The following is a 9,416-nucleotide window of genomic DNA, read 5'->3' as shown; positions in this document are numbered from 1 at the left end:
TGGCAGAGCTGTTCTGCAGGGGATACTTCCCTCCCGGAGGGGGAAATCATCACCATCGTCATCACCAACGCTCATCTCATCGGGAGAGGGCAATCTCCATCAACATCTTCACCAGCACCATCTCATCTCCAAACCCTAGTTCATCTCTTGTATCCAATTCTTGTCTCAAAGTCCGGGATTGGTGCTAGTAGGTTGCAAATAGTGTTGATTACTCCTTGTAGTTGATGCTAGTTGGTTTAATTGGTGGAAGATCATATGTTCAGATCCTATATGCATATTATTACCCCTCTGATTATGAACATGAATATGATTTGTGAGTAATTACGTTCGTTCCGGAGGACAAGGGGGAAGTCTTGCTATGAGTAGTCATGTGAATTTGGTATTCGTTTGATATTTTGATAAGATGTATGTTGTCTAGCCTCTAGTGGTGTTATGTGAACGTCGACTACATAGCACTTCACCATTATTTGGGCCTAGAGGAAGGCATTTGGAAGTAATAAGTAGATGATGGGTTGCTAGAGTGACAGAAGCTTAAACCCTAGTTTATGTGTTGCTTTCGTAAGGGGCTGATTTGGATCCATATGTTTCATGCTATGGTTAGGTTTACCTTAATACTTTCGTTGTAGTTGCGGATGCTTGCAATAGAGGTTAATCATAAGTGGGATGCTTGTTCAAGTAAGAACAACACCCAAGCACCGGTCCACCCACATATCAAATTATCAAAGTACCGAACGCGAATCATATGAACGTGATGAAAACTAGCTTGACGATATTCCCATGTGTCCTCGGGAGCGCTTTTCCTATTATAAGAGTTTATTCCGGCTTGTCCTTTGCTACAAAAGGATTGGGACACCTTGCTGCACTTTATTTACTTTTGTTACTTGTTGCTCGTTACAATTTATCCTATCGCAAAACTATCTATTACCACTTATTTCAGTACTTGCAGAGAATACCTTGCTGAAAACCGCTTATCATTTCCTTCTGCTCCTCGTTGGGTTCGACACTCTTACTTATCGAAAGGACTACGATAGATCCCCTATACTTGTGGGTCATCATAGGACAACATACAATCATACAATAGGCTAGCTTCTAGGGTTTAGCCTCTCCGATCTCGTGGTAGATCAACTCTTGTAATACTCATATCATCAAGAATGAATCAAGCAGGACGTAGGGTTTTACCTCCATCAAGAGTGCCCGGACCTGGGTAAAACATCGTGTCCCCTGCCTCCTGTTACCATCCGCCTTAGACGCATAGTTTGGGACCCCCTACCCGATATCTGCCGGTTTTGACGCCGACATTGGTGCTTTCATTGAGAGTTCCTCTATGATGTCGCCGTAAGGAAGGATTCCCCATCTCGTTTTTAAAAACAACATTACCGCCAGGGGAGCTCTGGCTGTCGGCCAAACTCTCTGGCTAGGCAGTTTTGTCATGACCGCCTGTTCGGCCGCTGCACTGACGATGACTTCTCGGGTCATCAAAAACAGCCTCCACGTTGGCTCGGAATTCGCCGAGCAGATGGATCCAATGGAGCTCTCCTCCCTAAACGAACTCTTGGATCGCATCGCCGCCTTGGGAGTTGCTATGGACTATGATTGGATTGGGCTTAAACCCGATCGAAGGGAGATTAACTCTCCATCAGCCACCCATCATGTTGCGGTGCTGGAGGAACAATGCGGCGATTCTCCCTCTATCTTGAAGACTAATTATGTCTGAATTCCTGAGCTCTCTGAGCCGGATACCCATTTACGGGAGGACATCACCCAAACCCTGAACCTAGAGTCAGGCAGCGGGCCAGACTGATTGGGCAACATACCGGAATCCGAACTTCCATGATCGGAAACCCCTCGGCCCCTGGGTCTCAGATCAGGTAGGGGTCCGGACTCAAATCCACCCACACACCCAGACATAAAAGATCTTTCCCACAGCAGGCAAGAGCCCCATGAAACAGTACATCATTATTGGGCCAGATTCCTCCTTGTGATGAACAAGGTTAAGGACTGCCGTGAGGAAGACATAGTCTCACTTTTCTGCAATAACTGCACGGACAAGGGAATCCTTAATGCCATAAGTCGCCATGACATATCACGCTTCGCCGACTTGGCGTCCATAGTACAAAAGTATTGTGCGATGGGAAGTGCCTGGAAAACTGAAACGAAATTTTGGGATAATCCGGCTCCGTATATGCACCCAGTCCGAGGTAAAAGGGTGCACTATCATAAGACACCCGAGTTCATTACAAAGAAGAAAAAACCCTCTACAGGGCATAGAACCGTATTGGAGCGATGGCTTAACGGACCCTGCAAAATTCATAGCACAACAGATACAATACCAATGCACAGCCTTAGAGCATGTTGGATACTCCGGCAGGTGGCCAAAAGTGGTGAGGATCTTCTTATCCCAAATGCCACAGAGCACCATCCCATGGATAACAATACGGTGTTAACAGTCTTTGAGACCTTCGCGTCAAATAATAGGCGCAAGCGAACACTCCGCAGCATGGCCGAAATCTGCCACGTAGCAGCAATAAATCCATGGAGTGACACGGCTATTACCTTCAATGCTAGTGACGAACCTAAATTCCGAACAGCCCGAGCACCAACCGCACTGGTCCTCAGTCCAATCGTGGACGGCTTTCGACTCACCAAAGTACTCATGGACGGCGGTAGCGGATTAAACCTCATCTATGAGGAAACTCTTCAAGAAATGGAAATAGACTGGAACCGCATTGAGCAAAGTAGCACAACCTTCAGAGGAATCATACCCAGTTGGGAAGCACGATGCGCTGGGAAAATCACACTAGATGTGGTATTCGATATACTAGAGAACTATAGGTCCGAAGAAATTACATTTCAAGTGGCCCCGTTCAGCAGTGGATACCACGCTCTTTTAGGACGTGAGGCGTTCACGATCTTCCAAGCCGTACCCCATTATGGGTACATGAAGCTCAAAATGCCCGGGCCCAACGGAATCATCACTCTCGCCAGTGATCCGGACACAACACTCTGCACCGAAAACAAAACAGCCGCACTGGCCCTCGAGGCATTATCCGAAGCCCTCTCGGCCGAGGAATTAACCATGCTACGCTCCAAAGTGGAAAGGGACGACGTGATACTCGACAAGAGATCCAAGTCCACATCTTTTAAACCAGCGGATGAAATAGTCAAATTCCAAGTCCACCCAACGGATGCTACAAAAATAGCCTCCATCGGGGCACAGTTAAACCCTGCCGTGGATGCCGCACTACGAGAGTTCCTGCGCGAGAATTGGGACATATTCGCATGGCATCCCTCAGACATGCCAGGAATCCCACGCAGGCTGGCCGAGCATAGCCTCAATATCCTAAAGGGATTCAAGCCGGTCAAGCAAGCTCTCCGGCGTTTCTCTGAACCTAAGAGACAGGCCATGGGAGAGGAACTAGCCAAGTTATTGGAGGCCGGATTCATCAGAGAAATAAAACACCCGGACTGGCTCGCAAACCTGGTGATGGTACCAAAGAAGGATAAATCCTGGCGCCTTTGTGTCGATTTCAAGGACCTCAATAAATCTTGCCCAAAGTATCCCTTCCCCCTCCCCCGCATTGATTAAATTATTGATGCTACCGCAGGACACGAGTCATTGTGTTTCCTCGACGCATACTCCGGTTACCACCAAATCAAGATGGCGGAGTCCGACCAAACCACAACGGCATTCATCGCACCATACGGTCCCTTATGTTTCAACACAATGGCTTTTGGGCTCAAAAACACCGGCGCAACATATCAGCGCATGATTCAGACATGTCTGGAGAAACAAATCGGCAAAATAGTAGAGGCATACGTAGCCGATGTGGTCGTCAAAACCAAACACGTCGACTCTCTGATAGACGACTTGAGGCTCACATTCGACAACCTCCAAACATACGACATCAAGCTCAATCCGGAAAAATGCATTTTCGGCGTACCAGCCGGAAAGATCCTGGGTTTCATTGTCTCTAGTAGAGGTATTGAAGCTAATCCGGCCAAAATCCGAGCTTTGTCACAGTTGGCTACCCCAACAGACCTCAAACAAATCCATAAGTTAACTGGATATGTGGTGGCTCTAAGCCGCTTTATCTCCTGCTTAGGAGAAAAGGCATTACCCCTTTATCGCCTCCTTCGGCGCATTGAACACTTCGAGTGGACGGACACTGCCACAGCCGGATTGGAAGAAATAAAAGCCATACTGGCAACCAACCCAATCCTGGCCGCGCCAAACATCTACGAACCAATGCTATTATACATTGCAGCAACTCATCAAGTTGTAATTGCAGTGCTCGTCGTCGAACGAGAAGCGGACGGACATAAGTTCCCTCTTCAAAAGCCAGTATATTATGTATCCACTGTCCTCACTCCATGCAAATCACGATACCCACATTATCAAACGATAGCCTATGCGGTATTCATGGCATCCCGGAAACTGCGACACTACTTTCAAGAGTGTTCGATTACAGTAGCCTCGGAGGTGCCACTCAATGATATTATAAACAACCGCGATGCCACATGCCGGATTGCCAAATGGGCCATTGAGCTCCTCCCGTTCTACATAACATACAAACCTCGGTGAGCCATTAAATCGCAAGTATTGGCCGACTTTGTCGCCGAATGGACAGAAGCCGAACTCCCTAAAGAGTATGGCGCATACTCTAATTGGATTATGCACTTCGATGGCTCCAAAATGCTGGCTGGACTGGGGGCTGGTGTTGTTCTGACGTCCCCAACTAGAGATACAGTTCAATACGTACTGCAGATACTGTATACAGACTCCAATAATGTAGCCAAATACAAAGCCCTGTTACATGGTCTTCGGATGGCAGTTTCCATGGGCATTCAACGCCTGGAGGTGCGTGGGGATTCGAACCTTGCAATATCCCAAATAAATGGAGACTTTGATGCCAAGCATCCGAAGATGGCGGCCTATCGTAACGTCGTCCTAAAAATGTCCGCTCGGTTCAAGGGGCTCGAATTTCACCATGTGGCTCGGGAAAACAATCAGGCGGCGGATATCCTCGCCCGCATCGGTGCAAAACGCGATGCGGTCCCCCCAACATCTTTTTAGAGAGGTTGTTTAAGCCATCCGTGGTATGGGAGAGGGACGCTGGCAATTTTAGTCCGGACCCGGCCACAACACTCCATACCGCACACTCTGACATAATCGGAGGCTCTGCCACCGAAATAACACCTTCAGCCCACGTAATAATGGCCATCATAGCCCCGTGGACAGAACCATTCCTGGCCTACCTAACTAGGCAGGAACTTCCGGAGGACCAAAATGAGGCACGCTGCATAGTGCGGCGATCTAAGGCCTACATGGTCCATGAGGGAGAATTGTATAAAAAAAGTACTACCGGAGTCCTTCAAAGGTGCATCTCCGAAGAGGAAGGGCGGAACCTTTTGGCAGAAATTCACGCCGGACTCGGCGGCCACCACGCCACAGCCCGGGCTCTTGTAAGAAAGGCCTTCCGTACAAGATTCTATTGGCCGACGGCCCGAGCAGATGCACAGGACTTGGTCCAACGCAGTGCCGGTTGCCAGCTTTTTGCAAATCAAAGCCACATGCCACCCACCGCCCTCCAAACAATCCCCATTACGTGGCCCTTCACGGTCTGGGGGCTTGACATGGTTGGACCCCTTAAAGGGGGAACCCACAAGAAAAAATACTTACTAGTCATGGTGGATAAATTCACCAAATGGATAGAAGCCAAACCTGTTAAAACAATCGAATCCAGACCGGTGATAGACTTCATATCCGGGGTCGTACACCGTTATGGTGTCCCCCACAGCATCATCACTGACAACGGCACGAACTTCACGGCCGATGAGGAAAAACTCTGGTGCAGCAAAATGGGCATCAAGCTCGATTATGCTTCAGTCTATCACCCACAAACCAATGTCCAAGTTGAGCGAGCAAACGGTCTTATAATGAGCGGCATTAAACCCACATTAGTGCGGTCCTTTACAGAGTCTAACACGCACTGGGTAGAGGAGCTCGACTCCGTACTCTTGGGGCTGCGGACCACGCGGAACCATAGTACTGGATATACACCCTTCTTTATGGTTTACGGCGCAGAGGCAGTCTTGCCATGTGACATAATTCATGACTCACCTCGAGTGCGCATGTATGAAGAAAGAGAAGCCGAGCTCGATCGGAAGGACAGTCTGGACACCCTGGAGGAGGAGCGCGACGTGGCAAAAGCCCGTTCCGCATTTTATCAGCAACAGGCTCACAGATACCAAAGCAGAGAAGTACGGGCCAAAACTTATAACGTTGGCGAATTAGTTCTACGCCTGCTGGATAAGAAAAAGAACAAGCTCGAGCCCAAATGGGAAGGTCCCTTCATTATTGACCAAGTTCTGACCGGTGGAGCGTACCGTCTGCGGGATGCATCGAATAATCGACTCGAGCCGGACCCATGGAATGTGGCCAGGCTCCGAAGATTCTACGCCTAGCGCCGACTCTATGTTCGTCTCCTTCCTCTGTCCATTTTTTGCATATACATTATATGTCTTGTTTTTCTTTCTCTCTTTCTTTTATTCCTTCTCTAGGCCTTCAAGGGCCAACTTGTGCCTCGCTTGCACATTATAGATGTGCTAGCCGCGCTCATCATACCCGGGGGCTTCTTTCACAGAAGCTTAATTATTTATCTGGGCCTCGTGCCCTGTACATGTGTTATACTTCCGCATGTACCTTTTTTCGCCATTATATGCATCGATATGACTTAAGTTTTGGCCAAGCTGGGTTGCCTGGCTCTTGTATTATGCCCTACGTTCCCGTTAATTCGGCTAGGGCATAAGGGGAGCACCTCTGCGATTCTTACTGCCGGGTCAGCCGGATGTGTACCTCAGACTGGGTGAAGCCGAAAGCTAGCGTTCTTAAGGAAATATTCGGTCGGTGAACAAAAGATGATTTTTATTTATTTTCCATATGTGCCCCCAGATGTTTTTTCCTGTGTTTCCTATCGCAGTCCGGACATGCACTTTAGGGCATGCGTACCCAGGGAAAGGAACCCTTAACGGAACTATTCTCCCTGGAAGATGTTTCTTACTACCCTTGTAATATAACATAACTAGTTGGGCACTTGTCTGTTCAAGCACTAATGACCCCTACCCCTGGTCTCCACGCATACCCCGGTTCTTATATAACTGAGCGGGTATTTGGATACACTCCGGACTATCGGGTCTCGAGGTTGAAGTGAAAAGGTCCTCCATGACAAATGATCTACAATCCGGCTAGAAGGCATTATACATGTCACTTTAATTACATAGTCATGCAGACTGACTAAATTCCTCTTCTATACCATCCAACAGGAGGTCTAGCCTACAATCCTGTTGGGAATATTTTGCGGCTAATTCTACTTGCCCATAAACTAAGCTAACGGGGATCTCTTTTCTGTCGGGCCCCACAGGTCTGACCTCGGCCATGTGATTCGGGTCAGTCTTGGTATACCGCGTCTTCACCATGGCCCTGGCTTCCCTGGCACCTTGACGGCAAGCCGATATCTTCCATAATCGGAAGCGCCACCATGCTCCCTTGAGCTTCTCCGTAAGCTCTGCAACGCCTTCTGGCAGGGAGACGGATGTCCACAAGGCCTGGGCAACACCTTGCATCACCTGCCGAACTTGTTCATGCAGTTATGAGAGCTCGGATAGAAGATCACCCGTAGACCCGGGCATTTCCTCCGCGGGACGACCCGTCAGCATACCTACAGACATAATGCTGTTAGTCGGCTTCTTCGCCGAACTCCTTCAAAAGGATTCGTTCAAGCACTTACTGAAAATGCCGCGTCGAAGCCACTTACGCTCCTTCCCGTAGTCTACGAGCTAGGCTCGAACGTCTTTCAGTTCCACGCTTAGCTTGGTATTGGCGTCTTGAAGATTGTTTTTCCCCCGCCCGACCTCAGTCAGCACGCGTTCGCCAGCCTCTAGCTGTCGCACGACATGTTGGTCCTCCGGATTTTCTCCGGATTCATCTGCAACATCTATTGTCAAATCTGCAGCCACGCCGCACACTATATGGTAACCATCATTCTTTAAAGTAAATGTTACCAGCGGGTGACTTTTTCGGTTCCTTCAATGCGGCAACATCGGCCCGTAATTGGGTCTTGCATTCCTCCAGCTCATGTGACAGCCTAGTATTCTTCTCTGTAACTTTCCAAATTGGAAATTTGGGATGTTACAAACCTACCCCCCTTAAGATGAATCTCGCCCTCGAGATTCGGGTTGGCTACAAAATAGGTGAGGGTGGCCCTTCAGCAGATCTTCCTCTCGCTCCCAGGTGGCTTCATCCTCCGTGTGGTGGCTCCAGTAAACTTTGCAAAACATGATAACCTTGTTGCGGATTACTCGGCTGGCATACTCAAGAATCGGAACTGGTTTCTCCTCATAGGTCAAATCACTGTCCAACTGAATCGCTTCCAGCGGCACTGTATCTCTCAGCGGTATATCAGCCATCTCTGCGTGGCACTTCTTCAACTGGGAAACGTGGAATACATCGTGAACTCCTGACAATCCTTCGGGCAATTCCAACTTGTAAGCTACTTCTCACATACGCTCCAAAACTTTGTATGGTCCTACAAAACGTGGCGCTAACTTTCTCTTAACTCCAAAGCGCTTGACTCCTCAAAGTGGAGATACTCGAAGATAAACTCGGTCTCCGACTTCATAGACTGTCTCCTTGCGTTTTCGAATCTGTGTAGCTCTTCTGCCTGGACTGGGCTACCTTGAGCCTATCGCAAATCAATTTCACCTTCTGTTAAGATTCCTTGATCAGATCCGGTCCAAACAACTGGCGGTCTCCAACTTCATCCCACGACAATGGGGTCCTGCACCTCCTTCAGTACAAGGCTTTGAAAGGGGCCATCTTCAAACTGGATTGATAACTGTTGTTGTAAGAGAACTCTGCATATGGTAAATTGTCGTCCCAACTAGATCCATAATCTAGCGCACAAGCTCTCAGCATATCCTCCAAAATCTGATTGACTCTTTCGGCCTGTCCATCTGTCTGCGGATGGAAAGCTGTACTGAACTCTAGCCTGGTACCTAAAGTTTCGTCCAACTGATTCCAGAACTTTGAGGTAAACCAGAGTTCCTCTATCTGATACAATCCTCCTTGGAACTCCATGCAGACATACGATCCTGGTTATGTATATCTTTGCTAGCTTAGCACTGGTGTAGGTAGTCTTTACTGGGATGAAATGAGCTACCTTTGTTAAACGATCGACTACTACCCAATTCGAGCCATAGCCTGAACGAGTTCTGGGTAAACCCGTAATAAAATCCATGCCTAAGTTATCCCACTTCCATTCAGGTATTGACAATGGCTGTAACAATCCTGCTGGCTTCTGATGCTCTACCTTTACTCTCTGACATACATCACAAACTGCTACATACTCCGCAATATC

Source organism: Triticum urartu, chromosome 4A, assembly GCF_056163025.1.
Source record: "Triticum urartu cultivar PI428250 chromosome 4A, HENAU_Tu73, whole genome shotgun sequence".
Lineage (NCBI taxonomy): Eukaryota > Viridiplantae > Streptophyta > Magnoliopsida > Poales > Poaceae > Triticum > Triticum urartu.
This window is presented reverse-complemented; position numbering follows the sequence as displayed.